Genomic DNA, 22588 nt, shown 5'->3' on the forward strand with positions numbered 1-22588 from the left:
ATAGTTTAAGGTGTGGTATTGTGATGCTTCCTGCTTCACTCTTCTTGCTAAGGATTCTTTTGGTTATTCTGGGTCTCTTATTTTTCCAAATGAATTTCATGATTGTTTTTTCTGCTTCTACAAGGAATGACTTTGGAATTTTAATTGGAATCACATTGACTCTGTACAGTGCTTTGGGTAATATGGCCATTTTGACAATAATGATTCTGCCTATCTAAGAGCATGGGAGATCTTTCCAACTTCTAAGGTCTTCTTCAATTTCTTTCTTTAATGTTCTGTAGTTTTCATTGTAAAAGTCTTTCACTTCTTTTGATAGATTGATTCCCAAGTGTTTTTTTTTTTTTTTTTTTTGAGGCTACTGTGAATGGGGTAGCTTTCCTAATTTCTCTTTCAGAAGATTCATCATTGATGTATAGAAATGCATTTGATTTTATATCCTGCTACTTTGCTGAATTCATTTATTAATTCTAGAAGTTTTGTGGTGAGATTTTTTTTTTTTTTTGGATCCTCCAAATGTGGAATCATGTCATCAGCAAATAGTTTGAGTTCTTCTTGTCCCATTTGTATCCTGTTAATTTGTCTAATGGTTCTGGCTAGAGTTTCAAAGACTGTATTGAATAAAAGTGGTGAAAGAGGGCATCCCTGTCTTGTTCCTATTTTTGGAAGGAATGCTTCCAGTTTTTCTCCATTTAGGATGATGTTGGCCTTGGGTTTAGCATAGATTGCTTTTACAATGTTGAGGTATGTTCCTACTATCCCTTGTTTTTCTAGTGTTTTGAACATAAAAGAGTGCTGTATTTTGTCAGATGCTTTCTCTGAATCAATTGTTATAATCATATGATTCTTATCTTTAAGTCTACTGATGTGATGGATTATGTTTATTGACTTCTGTACATCGAACCAATCTTGCATCCCTGGATGAACCCCTCTTGATCATGATGCACTATTTTTCAAATATGTTTTTGTATGAGATTTGCTAAAATTTTATTGAGAATTTTTGCATCTATGTTCATCAAGGGTATTTGCTGCAGGCTGGCTGGGCACAAATCATGAGCCACTGAAGCAGGAACAAACTTTATTTCTGAACTCCACCAGCACACTCCACACACGCTCCCTGGGAACTCTCCCCAAACACCACTCGGGTCCTCCAGGAACCAACAACCAGAAATCCCTCTTCCGGAAATCCCTTCTCCCGCACTTCCCCAACCAATGGGAACTCTCCGGGAATCCCCACGAGAACTCCAAAGTAGCAGGCCAAGGCCGACAGTAAAGGTCTAATATACAACCGAATCAATCCAGCATCATCTTAATGGCTTGCCTCTCAACCAATACTATTGGCAAAATGCCAGGGGCCATTCCGACTCGGCTATGGCTCTCAGCAGGTATTGGTCTGAAATTTTGCTGTGTCTCTGTCTGCTTTTGGTATCAGGTTGATACTAGCCTCATAGAATGAGTTTGGAAGGGTTCCCTCCTTTTCTAGTTCATGCAATAATTTGAGGAGTATTGATATTAATTCTTCTTTGTAGGTCTTGTAGAACTCAGCTTAGAATTCATCTGGTCCTGGGCTTTTTCTTAGTTGGTAGGCTTTTGATGGTGTCTTCTATTTCTTTGCTTGAAATTGATCTGTTTAAGTTGTGTATGTCTTCCTGGTTCAGTTAGAAATTTGTCAGTGACTTTGAGGTTTTCTATTTTACTGTAGTATAAATTTGCAAAATGGTTTCTAATTGTCTTCTGTATTTCACTAGTATCTGTCATGATATTTCCTTTGTCATCACAAATTTTAGTGATTCAAATTTCTCCTTATTTTCATTAGGGTGGCTAAACGTTTATAAATTTTATAATTTTTTTTCAAAGAACCAGCTTTTTGTTTTGTCCATTTTTTGAATTGTTTCTTTTGTGTCAATTTCATTGATTTCAACCCTAATTTTGGTTATTTCATGTCTTCTCCTTCTTTATCCATGGGTCATTCAATAGTGTATTATTTAGTCCAGGTGTTGGAGGAGCTTCTATTTTTAATTTTATCATTGATTTCTAATTACATTCCATTATGATCTGATAGAATGCAGGGTAATATCTCTCTCTCTTGCTCTCTCTCTTTTTTTTTTTTTTTGATTTTCTGACTTCCTTTGTGGTATAACAAATGGTCTGTTTTGGACAGGATCCATGTGTTGCTGACAAAAAAGTGTATTTGCTTGTTGATGGATGGAATATTCTATATACATCTGTTAATTCTAAATTATTGATTGTTTTATTGAGTTCTTAGTTTCTTTGTTTCATTTGTGTTTGGAAGATCTATCCAGTACTGAGAGAGGTGTGTAAAGTCACCTAGTATTATTGTGTTATAGTGTATTTGATTCTTGAAGTTGAGAAGGGTTTGTTTGATATACATAGATACCCCATTGTTTGGGGCGTAGATATTTATGATTATTATGTCTAGTGATATATGATTCCCTTAAGTAGTATGAAATGACCTTCTTTATCCCTTTTTACTAACTTTGTTTTGAAGTCCACTTTATCTGATATGAGGATGGAAACCCCTGCTTGTTTACATGGTCTATGTGAGTGATAATTTTTTTCCCCATCTTTTCGCCATCAGTCAGTGGATGTCTTTTCCTGTGAGATGAGTCTCTTGAAGGCAGCATATTGTTGGGTCTTTTTTTTTTTTTTCCCCTGAAATCCAATCCGCTAGTTTATGCCTTTTAATTTATGAATTTAGGCCATTGACACTAAGGGCTATTATTGAGATATGGTTTGTATTCCCAGTCATTTTGGTTTATTTTTGGTTTTTACCTTGACTTGGTTTCTCTTTTGATTGGCCTTTCTTTTAGTGTAGTTTCTCCCTTTGCAGATTTTTATAGTTATTTTTCACTGCCTCCACATGGAATATTTTGCCAAGAATGTTCTGTAGTCCAGGCTTTCTTGCTGTAAATTCTTGTTTATCATGGAAGGTTTTTATTTCATTACCAAATCTGAAGTTTAATTTTGCTGGATATAAGAGTTGTGGTTGGCATCCATTTTCTTTCAGAGCTTGGTATATGTTGTTCCAGGATCGCCTGGCTTTGAGGGTCTGGGTTGAATTTGCTGAGATCCGAATTGGTCTTCCACTATATGCAATATGATTCCTCTCTCTTGCAGCCTTTACAATTCTATCCTTATTCTCTATGCTTTGCATTTTCATTATAATGTGTCTTGGTGTAGATCTGTTGTAATTTTGTACATTTGGTGTCCTGTAAGCTTCTTGTATTTGATTTTCCAATTCATTCTTCATGTTTGCAAAAATGTCTGTTTTTATATCATTCTAGAGATTGTGAATTCCTTTGGCTTGAATATCTGTGCCTTCCTCTAACTCAATAAATCTTACATTTGGTTTTTTGATGTTATTCCATAATTTTTGGATGTTCTGTTCATGATTTCTTACCATCTTCACTGTGTGGTTAACTTTATTTTCAAAATTATATATTTTGCTTTCATTGTGTGAGGGTCTGTTTTCCAAGTGATCTAGTCTGTTGATGATGCTTTCTATGAGTTTTTTGTTTGGTTTATTGTCTCCTTCATTTCATGGATTTCTTTTTTTTTTTTTTTTCAGAGTCTCTATCTCTTTATTGAAGTAATCTTTTACTACCTGTATTTGCCCTCTTATCTTTTTTATTGGAGTGATCAATTTTTGCCTGTATTTGCTCACTTGCATCATTCTTTAACCCCAGATCATTTCAATTATGTCCATTCTGAACTCCTTCCCTACTAAGTTTCAGTTTTCAACACAGACCTAAGGTCTAACTCTGATGGTTCCTGGACATTTATATGCTGGCAACTTAAAGGCCCCTCAAACTTAGTACAATTCAAACTTGTAAAATTTCCTTCTAGTTGTTCCTATTATCACCAAGTTAATTATGATTCCAGTATATTATAACTGAAACTAGAAATCAGAATTATGAGGGTTGGGGTATAACTTAGTGGTAGAAAGCTTGCCTAGCATGCACAAGGCTCAGGGTTCAATCCCCAGCACCACAAATACATATATACATAAAATATTAGTTATCTTATGTTCTTCTCTGTGTCTCCCATATTCACATCATCTCCACTTCCCATTTTACTGTAGTATCTCCTCATTTCTTGTGTAGACTATTATAATGTCTTTTACACTCTGATCTGCTAATTTTCCAACCTATTATTTTTCTCTGTCCACAAGAAGGAATTTTCTAAAACTCAATCTGTTTATGAGTTTTAAAAATTTAGACTATCAGTTCCTTATATGAAGTGTCTGGAAAGGCTCATAAGAGGTTTTCTCTGGCCTCTTCCTTACCTATTCACTGCTTTAGCTTTTGGCCGTTTATTGAACATACCAAGAAGCCTGCAGTGCGCCTCTTCCCCTTATTCTGCACTTCCTGTTCCATCTACCTGTACCTTTGCTTGCTTTCTGTACCCCTGTTGATCCTTCCAGACACAGGTTAGGTGTCTCCTCTTCTGTGATGCCTTTCACTACGCAAGGAGGATTGACACTTCTTTTTTTTTGTCACTACTTTATGTAGTGCACATTTCTCATATTGTACTTGTTACATTTAGTTGTATTTATTTCTTCATAGATTTGTCACCTTTACTAAACTGTTAACTTTGAGGAATGGTTGTTTGTTTTGTTGACTGCTATGGCTTAGATCATAGTAGGTACTCAAATACTTGCTGAATGACTTGAAAGTAAAAACATATGTGGTAAAAATGATCTTTGAGAATGCAAAGTGCTTGGGGAGATTGCTGAATGGAGTCATCACATCTCAGAGTCAAAAGATGTCTGCCACAATTGCTGAATGCTGGTTTTTGTGCCTAGTTGCATTTTGACTTTCAGACTTAAAGTAATGCTGAGAGCTAAGTGCAGTGAGCTCCTCTTCTGGCTGTCTTGCCTTTCCATACTTGTTCCCAGCCAACCCTTCCCCCACTTGCCCTGGCTGGGGTTTCTGGTGGTAACTCTCAAGTGAGTGGTTCATAAAGAACCTTCTGAGGCAGGAACCTTCATGTTGAGTCCTGAGTGATATGAAGTGTAGAGATCTGTAGGAAGTGCTCCAGGCAGCATTAACTATAAGACCAAAAGCCTTGAGGTAGAAAAAAAGTTGGTGCATTTCAGGAACTATGGCTCAATGAAAAGAAGAATGGAAACTGAGGCAATATAGGGGTGGCCGTGGTGGGGGAGGGGGTGGGAAATGGCAAGACATATGGCTTATAGGGGTAGCAGAGGCCAGACCACAGTGCATGTCTGCACACTACCCGGTGACAGTGCTCCTTGTACTGGGTTCTGACCTATGACCTGCCCTGAAATCAATCTGTGGTGGGTAGCCAGTATTAATAAGAAGAGGTAAGTGAGAATGGTGTCACTCAGTCCAATCCCATCAAATTGGGAGGCAGGAAGATTGCAAGTATGAGGCCAGCGGGGGCAATTTAGGGAGACTTGTCTCAAAATAAAATAAAATAAAATAATAAAGACTGGTGATATAGCTCAGTGGTATGGTACCCATGAGGTCAACTCCAGTAATGTGAAAACAAGAAAAACAAAAACCAAAGCAAAACAAAATCTGACATAAAGTAGAAATAGCATATTTATTGCCATGTAGTATGGGTAACTTTCATGAACTTTTTTTTTTTTTATTTCACACACACACACACACACACACACACACACGGTGTGTCTATTGGGTTATGATGTAAAAGATATTTCTTACTGTGAATCATGATCCATGAAATTCAAGATAAAGTCTACTTTATCTTGAATAATATATGTTTTAAAAGGCAAAATATTTGAAATATCAAGGCACACAGGTTCATCTTATTCTTGTTTTTACCAAGTGATGGTGCTCTTATTGTGTCATAGAAAAAACTTTGAATTTAATGAAAGTCTAAAATTGGCTAGAGTAAAATTTTCAAGTTTCTTTCTACATCCAGATCTCTCTTCTATATCATTTGCAATCAGTCCTTTCTGAGAAAGAGTGGGCCTTTTGAGAAGAGGAGAGAGCTGTCCTTCTCTGTGTGCAGCCTTGCCACTGGCATCTGTTTTGTAGCAAGGCTAATAGTTTTCCTGTGAGCTGCTGCTGATGGAGGTTTCTTGCTCTGCTGGTTTCTTGTGGCTTCTGGCCACTGTAATTTAATTAAATGATCAGCTTCAACCTGCTTCTGGTTTGTTATAGCTGTGGCTTCCAGCATCAGATTTAGGTTCTGGTCACAAATTCTAGAACCACCTTTGTCTTGTGAAACAGGCAACTATAGTATGCCTTTCATATATATTAGATAATATAAAGAATATCTAGTGTTAGAATCACTAGTATTAGAATCCTCAATTTTTTTTATGCTTAAAGAGAATAAAGCAATTCTAAGACCCATTTGACTAACAAGGAATGTTATGTAGTTTCTAAAATATAGCATTTATTTGGATACTGTTATCTCACATGAACTGTTAATATAGAAGGACTTTAAAGATTATCAGCCATATTCCATAAAAGTTAGTCTAAACCTTTGAAGTACAAATGTCTCAAAGCTGTTTTAACAGACCTTCCAAAAGCAGTTTCATGATTATTAAATAAAGAATAGGATTTTATTCCATGAATGTGTTTTCAGTTTCCAATGTTATTTATAAAATTTCTTCTAAATAGCTTTCTGTTTTTGTCTTCAGCATCTCTTTCGTGTCCATTCAGAATTCTTTTGATACTTGAACTATTAATTTGGAAGAATTGCAGTTCTAAAGTTCCAAATTTATTTAAACTGAATTAGAAAGCATACAGCTTAAATTACAAATTTGAAACTTAAAAAATTAATTTTCTGCATGTATTTTATTAAGAGTAAAGTCCTAAGTCTATTGTATTCTTTAATAAAACCAGTAGTCTTCATAAAACTGAATAGCATATGATCAATATAACGCCCTAATAAGCTCTTTATTTTTTTCTTTCCTTTTTCTACATGGTCATCATGTTTTCTGTGGGGATTCTCACCTAGTACTTTTTTTTTCTTTTATTTTTTTATTTATTTATTTTTTATTGGTTGTTCAAAATATTACAAAGCTCTTGACATCTCATATTACATATATTAGATTCAAGTGGATTATGAACTCCCATTTTTACCCCCAATACAGATTGCAGAATCACATCGGTTACACATCCACATTTTTACATAATGCCCTATTAGTAACTGTTGTATTCTGCTACCTTTCCTATCCTCTACTATCCTCCCTCCCCTCCCCTCCCCTCCCATCTTCTCTCTCTACCCCATCTACTGTAATTCATTTCCCTCCTTGTTTATTTTCCCCTTCCCCTCACAACTTCTTATATGTAATTTTGTATAACATTGAGGGTCACCCTCCATTTCCATGCAATCTCCCTTTTCTCTCCCTTTCCCTCCCACCTCATGTCTCTGATTAATGTTAATCTTTTCTTCCTGCTCTTCCTCCCTGCTCTGTTCTTAGTTGCTCTCATTATATCAAAGAAGACATTTGGTATTTGTTTTTTAGGGATTGGCTAGCTTCACTAAGCATAATCTGCTCTAATGCCATCCATTTCCCTGCAAATTCCATGATTTTGACATTTTTTAGTGCTGCGTAATACTCCATGGTGTATAAATGCCACATTTTTTTTATCCATTCATCTATTGAAGGGCATCTGGGTTGGTTCCACAGTCTAGCAATTGTGAATTGTGCTGCTATGAACATCGATATGGCAGTATCTCTGTAGTATGCTCTTTTAAGGTCTTCAGGAAATAGACCGAGAAGGGCAATGGCTGGGTCAAATGGTGGTTTCATTCCCAGCTTTCCCAGGAATCTCCATACTGCTTTCCAAATTGGCAGCACCAGTTTGCAGTCCCACCAGCAATGTACCAGAGTACACTTTTCCCCACATCCTCTCCAGCACTTGTTGTTGTTTGACTTCATAATGGCTGCCAATCTTACTGGAGTGAGATGGTATCTTAGGGTGGTTTTGATTTGCATTTCTCTGACTGCAAAAGATGGTGAGCATTTTTTCATGTACTTGTTGATTGATTGTATGTCCTCCTCTGAGAAGTGTCTGTTCAGGTCCTTGGCCCATTTATTGATTGGGTTATTTGTTATATTATTGTCTAATTTTTTGAGTTCTTTGTATACTCTGGATATTAGAGCTCTATCTGAAGTGTGAGGAGTAAAAATTTGTTCCCATGATGTAGGCTCCCTATTTACCTCTCTTATTGTTTCTCTTGCTGAGAAAAAACTTTTTAGTTTAAGTAAGTCCCATTTGTTGATTCTTGTTATTAACTCTTGTGCTATGGGTGTCCTATTAAGGAATTTGGAGCCCGACCCCACAATATGTAGATCGGAGCCAACTTTTTCTTCTATCAGACGCAGAGTCTCTGATTTGATATCTAATTCCTTGATCCACTTTGAGTTAACTTTTGTGCATGGCGAGAGGAGGGGATTCAGTTTCATTTTGTTGCATATGGATTTCCAGTTTTCCCAACACCATTTGTTGAAGATGCTATCCTTCCTCCATTGCATGCTTTTAGCTCCTTTATCAAATATAAGATAGTTGTAGCTTTGTGGATTAGTCTCTGTGTCCTCTATTCTCTACCATTGGTCCACCCGCCTGTTTTGGTACCAGTACCATGCTGTTTTTGTTACAATTGCTCTGTAATATAGTTTGAAATCTGGTATCGCTATACCGCCTGATTCACACTTCCTGCTTAGAATTGCTTTTGCTATTCTGGGTCTTTTATTTTTCCATATGAATTTCCTGATTGCTTTCTCTATTTCTACAAGAAATGCCGTTGGGATTTTGATTGGCATTGCATTAAATCTATAGAGAACTTTTGGTAATATCGCCATTTTGATGATGTTGGTTCTGCCTATCCATGAACAGGGTATATTTTTCCATCTTCTAAGATCTTCTTCTACTTCTCTCTTTAAGGTTCTGTAGTTTTCATTGTATAAGTCTTTTACCTCTTTTGTTAGGTTGATTCCCAAGTATTTTATTTTTTTTGAGGATATTGTGAATGGAGTGGTTTTCCTCATTTCTGTTTCAGAAGTATTGTCGCTGATATACAGAAATGCCTTTGATTTATGTGTGTTGATTTTATATCCTGCCACTTTGCTGAATTCATTTATTAGTTCTAGTGGTTTTTTTGTAGACCCTTTTGGGTCTTCTAGGTATAGAATCATGTCATCTGCAAACAGTGATAATTTAAGTTGTTCTTTTCCTATTTTTATGCGTTTAATTTCTTTCGTCTCTCTAATTGCTCTGGCCAGTGTTTCGAGAACTATATTGAATAGAAGTGGTGATAGAGGGCATCCCTGTCTTGTTCCTGATTTTAGAGGGAATGCCTTCAATTTTTCTCCATTCAGAATGATGCTAGCCTGAGGCTTAGCATAGATAGCTTTTACAATGTCGAGGAAAGTTCCTGTTATCCCTAGTTTTTCTAATGTTTTGAACATAAAGGGTTGCTGTACTTTGTCGAATGGTTTTTCTGCGTCTATCGAGATGATCATATGGTTCTTATCTTTAAGTCTATTGATGTGGTGAATAACATTTATTGATTTCCGTATATTGAACCATCCTTGCATCCCAGGGATGAATCCTACTTGATCACGGTGCACAATTTTTTTGATGTGCCTTTGTATCCAATTCGCCAGAATTTTATTGAGGATTTTTGCATCTAGGTTCATCAGAGATATTGGTCTGTAGATTTCTTTCTTTGAGGTGTCTTTGTCTGGTTTCGGAATCAGGGTGATGTTGGCCTCATAGAATGAATTTGGCAAAGCTCCCTCTTTTTCTGTTTCCTGAAATAACTTGAAAAGTATTGGTATTAATTCTTCTTTAAAGGTTTTGTAAAATTTTGTTGTATACCCATCCGGTCCTGGGCTTTTCTTGGTTGGTAGTCTTTTGATTGCTTTTTCAATCTCATCCATTGTTATTGGTCTGTTCAAATTGTGTGTATCCTCCTGACTCAGTCTGGGCAAATCATAGGATTTAAGAAATTTATCGATGTCTTCACTCTCTTCTATTTTATTGGATATATAGGTTTTCAAAATAATTTCTAATTATCCTCTGTATTTCTGTAGCATCAATTGTGATCTTGCCTTTTTCATCCTGTATGTTAGTAATTTGAGTTCTCTCTCTTCTTCTCTTCGTTAGCATGGCTAAGGGTCTGTCGATCTTATTTATTTTTTCGAAGAACCAACTTTTAGTTTTGTCAATTTTTTCAGTAGTTTCTTTTGTTTCAATTTTGTTGATTTCCACTCTGATTTTAATTATTTCTTGCCTTCTGCTACATTTGCTGTTGTTTTGTTCTTCCTTTTCTTGAGCTTTGAGATGAAGTGTGAGCTCATTTATTTGTTGGTTTTTCCTTTTTTTGAGGAATGACCTCCAGGCGATGAATTTCCCTCTTAAAACTGCTTTCATTGTGTCCCATAGATTCCTATATGTTGTATCTGTATTTTCATTTATCTCTAAGAATTTTTTGATTTCCTCCTTTATGTCTTCTGTAACCCATTGATCATTCAATAACATATTGTTCATTTTCCATGTGATGTAGGATTTTTCCTTCCTTCTTTTATCATTGATTTCCAGTTTCATTCCATTATGATCAGATAAAATACATGGTATTATCTCCACCTCTTTATATTTACTGAGTGTTGCCCTATGGCATAATATATGGTCTATTTTTGAGAAGGATCCATGTGCTGCTGAGAAAAAAGTATATCCACTTGATGACGGTTGATATATTCTATATATGTCAGTTAAGTCTAGGTCATTGATTGTGATATTGAGCTCTATAGTCTCTTTATTCAACTTTTGTTTGGAGGATTTGTCCAATGGTGAGAGGGGTGTGTTGAAGATACCCATAATTATTGTGTTGTGGTCTATTTGATTCTTGAACTTGAGGAGAATTTGTTTTATGAATGTTGCAGCACCATTATTTGGTGCATAAATATTGATAATTGTTGTGTCTTGTTGGTGAATGTTTCCTTTTAACAGTATATAATGTCCTTCCTTATCCTTTTTGATTAACTTAGTCTTGAAGTTGATTTTATTCGATATTAGGATGGCCACCCCTGCTTGCTTCCGAGGACCGTGTGCGTGGTATATTTTTTCCCACCCTTTCACCTTCAGCCTGTGTATGTCTTTTCCAATCAGATGTGTCTCCTGGAGGCAACATATTGTTGGATTTGTATTTTTAATCCATGTTACCAGCCTATGTCACTTTATTGATGAGTTTAAGCCATTAACATTTAGAGTTACTATTGATATATGGTTTGTACTGCCAGCCATGTTTAATTATTTATTTATTTATTTATTTAATTTAGTTTGTTTCTCCATGATTAGCTTTCCCTGCAGTCCTCTGTCGTTACCGAGGCTCTTCCCGCTGATGGTTTTGGTTGTTGTTTTTCATTTCTTCCTCGTGTAGTGTTTTGCTCAAGACACTTTGCAATGCTGGTTTTCTGGCTGCAAATTCTTTTAGCTTTTGTTTATCATGAAAGATTTTTATTTCGTTATTGTACCTGAAGCTTAATTTTGCTGGATACAGAATTCTTGGTTGGCATCCATTGTCTTTCAGTGTTTGAAATATGTTATTCCAGGATCTTCTCGCTTTCAGCGTCTCTGATGAAAAATCCGTTGTTAACCTTATTGGTTTACCCCTGAATGTAATCTGCCTCCTTTCTCTTGTAGCTTTTAATATTTTCTCTTTGTTCTGTATATTGGCTATCTTCATAACAATGTGTCTTGGCGTTGGTCTACTGTGATTTTGTGTGCTCGGTGTTCTGTATGCATCTACAATTTGTATATCCGTTTCCTTTTTTATTTCTGCAAAGTTTTCTGTTATTATTTCATTCAGAAGGTTATTCATTCCCTTGGTTCGATTCTCTGTACCTTCCTCTATCCCAATGACTCGTATGTTTGGTTTTTTAATGTTATCCCATATCTCTTGGATGTTTTTCTCGTGATTTTCTACCAGCCTTTCTGAGTTGGCTAGACTCTTTTCAAGATGATATATTTTGTCTTCATTATCTGACGTTCTGGCTTCTACTTGCTCCACTCTGTTAGTAATACTCTCAATTGAGTTTCTAATTTGGTTTATTGTTTCCTTCATTTCTAGAATTATTGTTTGATTTTTTTTAATAATCTCTATCTCCTGATAAAGATGCTTTACTTCTTCTTTTATCTGTTTATGTAATTCATTTTCAATGTGTTCTTTCACTGTTTGAATTTGCTGTCTCGTATCCTCTTTAAGGTTCCATTCCATCTGTCTAAGGTGTTCCTTGAGTTCTTTATATGACCATTTTTCTGGTGACTTTAGGTCCTCCTGAATATTTAGGCTGTCCTTCATTGTTTGTACTCCCTTTCTTCCTTGCTTTTTTATGCTGCTCATATTACTTCTTGTTCTGTTTGATTGCTGAGTTACTGTTGACTCTTATAAATTTATTTGATGCTTGGGAGGAAAGATATTAGAAGGGAAGGGAAGAGGTCACTAAAGAGAATGAGGGTAAGCAAGTAGAACTCAAGAAAGGGGGAATAAGAAAATTGTAAAGAGATGAAAAGACAAAAAAAAAATAGAAAATAGGGGAAGAAAGAAATTTTTTTTAAAAGATAATAATGATAATAAAAAAATGAAAGTTAAAATTTTAAAAAAAATAATAACAATAAAAATTTTAAAAGGTTAAAAAAATTAAAAACATAAAATTAAAAACATAAAAAAATTAAAGGACAGCAACCACAAAAAAGAAAATGAAAATGAAAGAAAAGAGAAAAAAAAACCCAAATTACACAAAATAACAACAATAATAATAATAATAGTAATAATAAATGCAGTCATAGAGTTCGATTTACTTCTCTTCCAGTAGGTGGAGCTGTGCCCACTGGGTCAAGCTTCTCTTCTCAATAGGTGGGAACCAGTCACTGTGCAGCAGCTCTTCCTCCCAGACTGGGCGGGTCTCCACTCCTGAGTGTCTAGGGCCTTCTCCTGTGTTTCCTCGAGCCAGGCCCCGCTCACCTGTGACGCTCACCACAATACTGGCTACACGCCAGGTCTGCTGCTCCTGGGAGCCCTGTTTTCATTAGCTCCTGGGCACACTCTCCGTGTTTGCCTCCCTCAGACCCTAAGTTTGTAGAGCTTGGGGCTGAGAACCCCCAGCGAATTTGCTTACCTTCTGGTAGCCACGCCCCCGGTATCTGGTGCAAGAGACCTCAGTTGTCAGCACTGATGGGAGCGGTAGCTGGGAGTCCAGCGCCGCCGCCGCGGCTCCCACTCCTGATTCCTTCGGTCTGGCTATCACGCTCACAGGAGAGCTGGGACGGGCCCTTAAGTTTTCCCCGCTGTTCTATAGCTGAAAGAGCTGTGATCAGTCAAAAACAGAGATGATGACGTCAGCTCTCCAAGATGGTGGCCGCTGGCTTCCTCTGTGGTCTGGCCGATGTGGAGAACTGAATTGGATGGCTTACTTCCCCGTCTCAAGCCCAGAATTCAGCTCTGAGTACAGTATTTGCACAGCTGGCGGGAGCCTGCAGAATCCATAGCGCTGGATCTTTGCCTTGTTACCTCGTCGTCGTTTCCCAGCGAGCGCCGCAGACTCTGGCCGCAGGGCGCTTTGCTGAATAAGCAGCGTGCCCCTCCGTGGGGACAAATCTCTCGCGTTTGAGCCCTAGTAGCTGGTCCTTATGCGATGGAAATCCTTCCTCTAGGTTTCGGAGCACCCCAATTTTGCTGGGAATTCTTAACAAGCTAGCTTTTAGCCATTCTACCTTGTCGTTTTCCTGCTCAGTGACGCGGTACACGGGGGTGCTGCCCTCCCTTCGCCGCCATCTTCCCGTTTCCCCTAGTACTTTTCTTGTTGGTGCTTTAGCATATGCCTTTTTGTTTCTCATTCTTTTCTTATTCACCAATTAATCCTCAGTTTAATAAGGGTATGGAGTGTTTTTCATTCTAGGTATTGGTAGCTATACATTGATTAGTAAGACAGCACACAGTGGCCCATATTTCATGGAGTTTATAGTGAAAAACAGATATTGGAAAATAAATTATAGAGCATAAGTTGGGTTGCAATAGAAAAATTCCATGAGGAGGTGGAAATAGAGTGATCTGACCTAACTTGGGGGTGGTCAGGGAAAGCCTCCTTGATGATATAACATTTCATATTCCTTTTTTCATTAGTTACGGAGAAAAACCAATGTACGTGAGTAAATAAATGAAGGAGGCCCCTTCATATAGTATAAGGCCCCTTCATATAGTGATAAGCATTGTGAGGAAAATTAAACCAAATAATGCCATAGTGGCTGGTGCCAAGAACAAGTAGCTTTGCTGATGTAGCCAGGGAGGCAATTTTCAAGCTGAGATGTCAATGATAATAAAGGAGCTTGCTGGGTATGCTGGTGTGTACCTGTAATACCAACTGTTCTGCTCAGGCAGGAGGATCCCAAGTTCAAAGCCAGTCTGGGCATCTTAGTGAGAGACCCTGCCTCAAAATAAAATTGGAAAAAAAGAAAATAAAAAAGGCTGGGGGTATAACACAGTTGTAGAACCCTTAAAAAATAAAAAGAGTTTGCCAGGTGATAATGTAAAACATTCCATCACAAGCAGAGGCAGTGGTGAGTACAGAGGTACACTGGAAAAGCCAGAAGAAGAGAGCACTGCAGTGGAGATCTGAGGGGTTCAGCCAGAATACCGAGGCTTATGAGACTTGGGGAGGATTTTGACTTTTATTCTAAGTGTAGTATTCTCATACATTTTCCCATCTCAAATTTTTTATTTTCCTTGGATCTGCCTTTAAATTGTAGTCAAATTAGTTTGGCCTAACAGTGTCATTTTTTTTCCATCTATAACATTTGTGATTTTATAAACTTTGGAACATATTTTTCTGTCTTTGAATATCAAAGACTCCCAAGTTCTCCATTTTCAATTGCTGTTTCATAATATAATTGCCCTTTCTGACCTTTTCTCTTTTCATAAGATCGTCTGTAGGTTGTGGTGAACCTGCATATTCCAGGTGGGGGTACATCCAAGTTTCTATATGGTCATCATGTTTTCTGTGAGGATTCTCACCTAGTACCTTTTTTGATGGTGCTTTAGCATATGATTATTATTCTCTAGAAATATCTCCAGCCCTTGCAATGAACTCTGTGTTCACTTTTCTGCACAAACCATCTAAACTACTTCATTTCCAAAAGCCATTGATATTTTAAGGTTTTCTGTTAATTAGATATGAAAAACAGTAGCTATTAAAGTGTACTGCTCAATTCATGCCTATTTTCTGATACAAGACACTTTGCCTAATTAAGTTGCTGTTGTTATCTCTGATGACTCATCTTGTGTGTTGTGCCTTCATATTTCTTCATTCTTTAAAATGTATCTCCATGTGTGTGTGAAATGGCTCTAGGGCTGTCCAATATAGCTAAATTCCATCACTCCAACATCTGCAAGTTAAGTATATATGCTGTACGTTTTATGTGTTTTATACATATATATAATTAAATAAATTTATTCTATTGTAGAAATATAGGAAGATAGGAAGATATTTTGCCACTTTTGTAGGTTTAGAAATATAAAAGTGAAAAAATCTCTTCTATAATATCACAACCAAACACAATCACTATTAATAGTTTGGTGAAATATCTCAGTCACGTGTACATATACATGTGTATTTTCCACTTACTATATCTTGTACATTTTTCCAGATTTATTTTTAAAAGTACATTTTATTCTTTCATTTACTCTGATTTTAACCAATCCATTTATTGATTAGTTCTGTTAATACCATAAATAGCACTTTTTATACATGTCCATAGTCATTTTCTTAGTATAAATTAGAAAGATAATACCTGGGTGAAGGTCCATGTGCCTTTCTACGGATTTGATACATATTGACAAATTACTAACAGATGTTTTACCAGATTTTCCTGTGCTAACATTGTGCTATGGTGCTACCTTCTGCTAAATTCTAAACTGGTATTTCTATATGTTGTATACATATATATATAACAATAGGTTTGACCTTTAAATAAAAATGCCACTCACTTTTCAGAATATTGAGAAAATGTTAAATTATTATATGCTGTATTGATGAAAGACATTGTAAATACTTATCTATAGTATTTCTCTCATAAATTGTTAAAATTAAAAGTTTATTGTCTATATATACTGAAGCAGCTAAAGCTGCCTTTCTTTAACATGCAGTCCCCTCTTGTCTGCCTATTTGAAGAAGCAGCCTGTTGAGGCACGAAGGAACTTGTATAGAGCTAGTAATCTAAATTTTCATTCTTTATTCTAGTTTTGCTGCAGTATTTGTGAGCTGCTCATTGTATGATTTTCACATTTATTTTCTCCTCCATAAAATCAAATAATACTTTATGTTCTGATTACCTTTAGGATATTTTGTGAGTATCAAATAAGGTAATGCATATGAAAATAATTTATAAACTATACTGTACTATATATAAAATGTTACTTACATATGAACTAGATTTCTACATAATGAGAAGTTAGTTGAGAAAAATGGAAGGACATTAAAATCCAAAACAAGTCTCTGAAATAAATATCTGAGGTTAGTAGTAGTATTAATAAGTTTTGTGGCTATAGAAAAATTAACTTTTATGTATTAAATTCCCTTTTTCTCAATTTTTCTTATAGATTTATTTTTCTAATGGAAGCAATACAAGGACAGAGAAAAGGTAGGGGAGGAGAAAAGATGGCTAGTTTTCAGTATCTCTCATACAACTTTTGGGGAATAGGGCAGCTAAACATGCCTGGTTTGTACTTAGTGGATATTAACATTTAAGATCCATGAATTTTTACTCAACTTAAATGGATTAGTTGGAAACTTTCACTTTTATTGCAGTTAGTCTTGAGATTTTGTTATTCAGTTGTTTAATTGTGAAAGTACAGTAAGGCCATTCAGACCCAGTCTGTTTTTTCTTACTGAGGTTTAGGAATATGGCTGTGGAAAACCTAAAAATTTCTGCACCTAGGGGCAAGTACAGTTCTATCATTTATGTCAGTCATCTTGATTTTAAAGTAACATTGAATTTTATTGCATATAACCAGAATTTTAAAAGGCGAATATTTGTATTTCTTAGATATATAAATTTTTGTTTTGTAATTAAAAAAATGTAAGTTTTATATTCAAAGGGAGAATGGCTTCTCTAATAACATGACCACTTTTTTCCTAGCATTTCTGCTTTCAAACTAGGAATGGCCTTATGACTTTTTTCTTGTCTTTCAGTTCCCTTCACACATAGATCAAGGCATATCACAGGAACACCAAATTAAATTTGAAGTGTTAAGCAAGGACAGAATATAGTGGAAGCTGTCCTCTGCTCTCAGAGGAAGGACTCCGCAGTGTGTAGAAGAGAGGGCTTTTTCAGAGGAGGGCTTGCTCCTGCTCTCCTGTATAATCCTAGGTTGGCTCTTGGAGACTCTCAGTAATGCTTTGCTTCAAATACTACCTAAATTCTTAAGAATACAAACAAAAAATCTGTAACCTGGAAAGAGGTTTAAATCAAAAGAGAATTTTGGAGAATGTACAAGGAGCTTGATGAAGTGGATCCAAAAGTTAAAAAAGTAAAAGTTCCTTTTACACACAACATATTAAACTTTTTTTAAAGTCACAAGGAATATGCTCATAAAATAATTTGATAGGATTTTAAAATCATTGTTTTTAGTAGTTTAAAATGCTTTTATGTAATTTACTAGAAATTTCATAAAAATTACCTGTCAGAAAGCAAGTGAAGAGAATTCAGCAAATGTCCCTCATCTGTGAGAGCTGTTTGAAACCTGATTAATTTCATCAGTGGCTAAAAAGCAACGCTTTGAACTTACTTGAGGCTGACTGGAGGAAATGATCAAGAAAGATTTTTCAAGAAAGGTTTTACAAAGGATTAGAGAGAAATGAAATTGTTGACCTGCTATATGCCATCTTTTCATTAAAACTTTTTAAGCTACTGTAATGGAGGGCATATGTTAAAACCAAAAAAAACCTTATTAGCTTATAAATCAGAACAAGAAAGCTATTTTTCTTAGTATTACCTATCAAATGCTGAGTGTGTAATAATTTATTACACGTGTTCTCTTCATGTCAGGAAACAATCTCGATTTTTAAAAACAACTAGGTTATACTGCTAGCCCTGGATTTGAGCTTCTTTAACCTAGAATTTGCATTCTTTCTGGTCTACCATAGTCCAGGTCAAGATGCTTGAAAGTTTTAAATTTCTTAGGAGTAGTTCTCTTCTGCATTTAACTTCCTTGTTGAAAATATCGATGAAAAATATCGAGGATATGAATGATATAAAACTTTTAAAAAGGCATAATTTATATTGTGATACTTGGCTAAGGCCTTTGCAAAATTAATGTGATTTAATATATAAGTATAGGGTTAGAATGTTTGTAAAATGGGTGTGTACCAGGGTATGTTGGCATCCATGTTGAACGTTAGGTGGCGCTCCTCCATCACTGGACACATTGTTTTGGGCAAGATATCCTGTATGGATTTTATTAGTTGCATATTAATTGTAGTCATATCAATGTGACATTTAAATGTCATTCATCTAGATATCTCAGAAGTGCACAGTACCACAGATTATTTCTCATAAAATCAAAGACTTGCTTTTTCCTCTCATTGGAAAATTGTAGTTTAAATGATAAAAAGATTGGCCTTTGGAATTAAGCTTGAAAATGCTATATTTGGAATCTTTTACTGTACCACAATATCCTTTAACTAATTAAAAGACTCGAACAGTAGGTTATAAAACAAAAATACTGAGTCACATGTGATAATATAGGCAAACATACTGCAAAAAGTAGAAATGACTACCTAATACGATTTCTTCAGAGGATGCTGATTTCTAACATTTGCTGATGTAGACATGGCTTTGACCACTGTTACAGAGGTACATTCATGCTTGTAGCCTCTTGAATCTGCATCAGTTGACTATACACACAGTATTTTCTCCAAGGGCAAATATTCAAAAAGTACTCACTCATTTTTTTTCTCATGAGGCTAATGGATCTGCAAATTGTAGCTAATACTAAATAATAATAATTTGTTATGCATGCAAATTTACATGTATATTTAGCATCTACAGCATTTGGTATATGAAATAGAGAAAAAATGGAACCAGTCTGATTTATATAGAAGTTCCCTTCTCTCTCTCTGCATCTAGGGCCATTACAAACTATATATATAGCATTTAAAAAAAAATCTTATTTAGTAGTTTAAAATGCTCTTATGTAATTTACTTGGTGTCAGAAAGCAGGTGAAGAGAATTCACCAAATGTTTCTCATTACAAAGGCTGTTTGAAACCTGATTAGTAGCTAAAAAGCAAAGCTTTGTACAACTAGGTGTGAGCATAGGCTTGCTTATTCCATGTTTTTCTAACCAATGGAAATAAAATGTTCTGAGGAAGGCACATTTTCTGTTTGAACAAAAGTAGAGCAGCTAAAAAGCAGCCTTCTCAAATTTCTTAGCAATGACACTGGTTCGCCTTGCAATTGGCTCTTTTCCTAGATGAAAAAAGGAATATTAGAGAACATTTCAGGGTCCATCTACAACAAAGTAGGCTTAGAGCCTCCACAGTGGAGGCCACACCCTCTGTGTCTGCCCTTCTTACTCCACCTTCAGGTCATACTGGCCTTGTTGTTTCTTGAACTCACCAAACCCCATCTCCTCCCCCATCAAAATTTTTATGGATTTTTTCTGCCAGGGATATTTTTCTCCTAGGTTTCTACGTGACTGCTTTTCTCTGACATCTCATGGAGATGGCCTTAATTATCCATTCTCATTGAAGGAGGACTCCCTAGCTCTCTGTACATAATTATCAACATGTTTATTTATCATATTGTCTTTATAATCCTTATTATTCTGGGATTATGTTGTTTTTTACATTCTTTGAGCAGACAGAAAATTAGTAAGTAAGCTTCATGTCATCAGGGCCTCTTCAGTTTTGATTATCCTAAGAGTCTGTTGTCGTGTGTGGCAAAAAGAAGGATGAATTAATGAATAAATTTGTCTTTAAGGCATGGCCACTTTTTCATTTGATAACTGGTAATTAATTCTGCTTTTAAAATTTATTCATTTAACAAATATTCAATGACATCTACTATGTCATATACATACACCTAGTCCCTTCAGATGTATCCTTAAACAATACATTCTACTGGTAGAGATATGTAATAAAAACATTATAACATACATGATATTTGAAGGTGTTAAATGCTATAGGGAAAAAAATGCCAATAAATGTTGGCAGTGCTGCTAGCTGTGGTGAGGATAGTTTAAAGGAAGGTAACCAGGGTCAGTCTTTAAAATGATAGTGAAATGTGCACACACCAACAGCTTCCCCCAATTGCTTCTTTCCCAGCAAGCACAAATGTAGGATTTGTTTAAGAACAGAACTCTCATGGGCAAGAAAGACTGATAACAAACTTTGCTCCCTCGGAGTGCATGCGGCTGGGGGTTTATATAGCTCTTGGGTCACTGCTCTTGGTCCAAACTTACACCAATTAGGGCTTGGAAGATGTACTAATGCCATTGGTCCAAACTCATATTAATTAGCATTAACATACTAACCCTGTCGGTCAACTCTTTGAGTCCCAACTTCCATGCAGTCTACCCCACTTCCAATTTCTCCACGCAGGTCAGGAGGCAGTAGTTTGGGTCCTTGTATGCTCTATGCTCGCAGGTTTTGGGCTGCAGCGCCGCATGGAGCGGGCTTCTGTGGCGGGCGACTGTCCAGTGCTCAGCTGGCTGCTGAGGGGTGACAGGTTGACAGTCCTTGGCTCCCTGTGCCTCAGGCCCGCTGCACAGTGCTTGCTGTTGGAGCTCCAGCCTACCCGGCCATCCACAGGGAACAGTTGGCTGGCTGCGCCACTTGGCAGTCAGGAAGCTGTGTCCAAAGAATTCCATCTTCTTTGGTTAGTTTCCTGATTTATGCGCATACTATGTAAATAGTTATTTCTTTTGGCATTTTTTCACTCTTTAGGTAAAATTCAGCAGGGAGTAAGTTGAAGGTGCATGTGTTAAGTGTCAGTTGGTGAAACACACAAGTCTGTGTTGTCTATTGCAGCATCACCTCTTTTCTGTAAAGAAATGACAGTGCAATCGAAGATGCTGTCTTGAAATGGCCTTTTTAAAAAGAAATTAATATCTTGGGAATATGTGGAATTCTCATGGGAGAAGACATTTTCCTTAAACTCTCTATATTTTTAAGGCTAAAAATGACTGCAAGTTTGAGGATTCCCCCACCCCCACCCCAGTGCTGGGGTAGAACCCAGGCTTTGACTTAATTTTGATTTAGTTCTTAAAGGATTCAAATGAAATAAGATAGAATAATTAGCTAAGCTTAATAATTCTTCCTTTTCCTCCTTTGTCTTTATTACTGAGAAATGCTAAGCTGGAGTTGGCAAATGAGATTCTCCACTTGAAAGGTGTTTTACTTGAGCTCCCCTTCTTTTTCCCTTTTATAAGGTAGAATTAGGAGGAAGGAATAACCTTCTGAGAACAATCTACCCAGGCTCAGAACTGGTTCTGGTCGCACTAAGATAAAGTTAATATTTGATACATTTCAATGTAGGAAAATACCTGGGGTCTTTGAAAAAAAGCCCTAGAGGAAGACCCCTTGTAGAGGACAAACAAACAGGTTATTGCTTAAAATATAGCCTGTGATAATGGGAAAATATAAACCTTTTGGTAGTTGGTATTTTCTATTGTACTTATCATGGTGGCATCTAAGTAAAGTAATAGGAATTGCTATGCTTAGTTGCCTACTATGTCTGGTAATACATTTTTAATGATTTACTATGTTCTCGGAATGCTCAAGACAAAATGAAGTTTGTTCTTTGGAAACCACTTTTCACTCACCGTTACTGGAAGCAGCTGGCTTGAGGCAGCAAGTTCTCAGATGCTGCCAGTTTCTGTTACAGCTGTATGTCATCCAGGGTGATTGTAAGTACATGGAGACTTGGACTAAATTTTAGAAACCTGTTGAACTATCACCTTTGTCGTCTACACAGTTTACTTCAGAATGTCTGTGAAGTCCCTCGGAAGCAGATAATTGTCTTACAATTGGTCAAGACCAGTAACTGACTCTTAAACATACAACTTTGGAAAAATCAGATTTCTAATTAGTTCAAGAATTTTCCCATGATACAGTATATAAGTCTTAGTATGATTCATGCAAAGGAGCATGTACGTATGAGCAAAAATGTTTTGTTGCCTACTGTGAAGTAATCTTTCCTAAAATAGAGCATTATAAAATGCAGTGTACTTTATTAGTGGCATTGTTAGAATTGCAAGTTTGGCACGTTCGGCCTGATTTTTGTTGTTGTCATCACTTTTTTTTTTTTTTTTTTACATGGTGAAAAATACATTTTAATCCAAAAGTTTTGACTATCAGCATTTAGAAAACTACTTTCAATGGTATTTACAATCAATTTTACTGTAACTTTTGTGAACAGAGAGATGACCATATACATAGAGCCATCTACAGTGCCTGTTCTCAACATATAACAGTAATTGTATAGAAAAAGGGTAGGGGTGAGAGGTGCCACAATTACAATCATTATGATCAGATCAGGGTAGAGGAGATAAGCATTTCCCCCCCACCC

The 22588-nt window shown here is 36.3% G+C and overlaps 1 protein-coding gene across 3 annotated transcripts in view; it reads left to right on the forward strand.

Moving 5' to 3' along the window:
* Positions 1 to 22588, forward strand: part of Nme7 (NME/NM23 family member 7) — a 181895-nt gene that overhangs the window by 2106 nt on the left and 157201 nt on the right. The gene's annotated exons all lie outside the window — the stretch shown is intronic.

This window comes from Callospermophilus lateralis, chromosome 13, assembly GCF_048772815.1.
Source record: "Callospermophilus lateralis isolate mCalLat2 chromosome 13, mCalLat2.hap1, whole genome shotgun sequence".
Lineage (NCBI taxonomy): Eukaryota > Metazoa > Chordata > Mammalia > Rodentia > Sciuridae > Callospermophilus > Callospermophilus lateralis.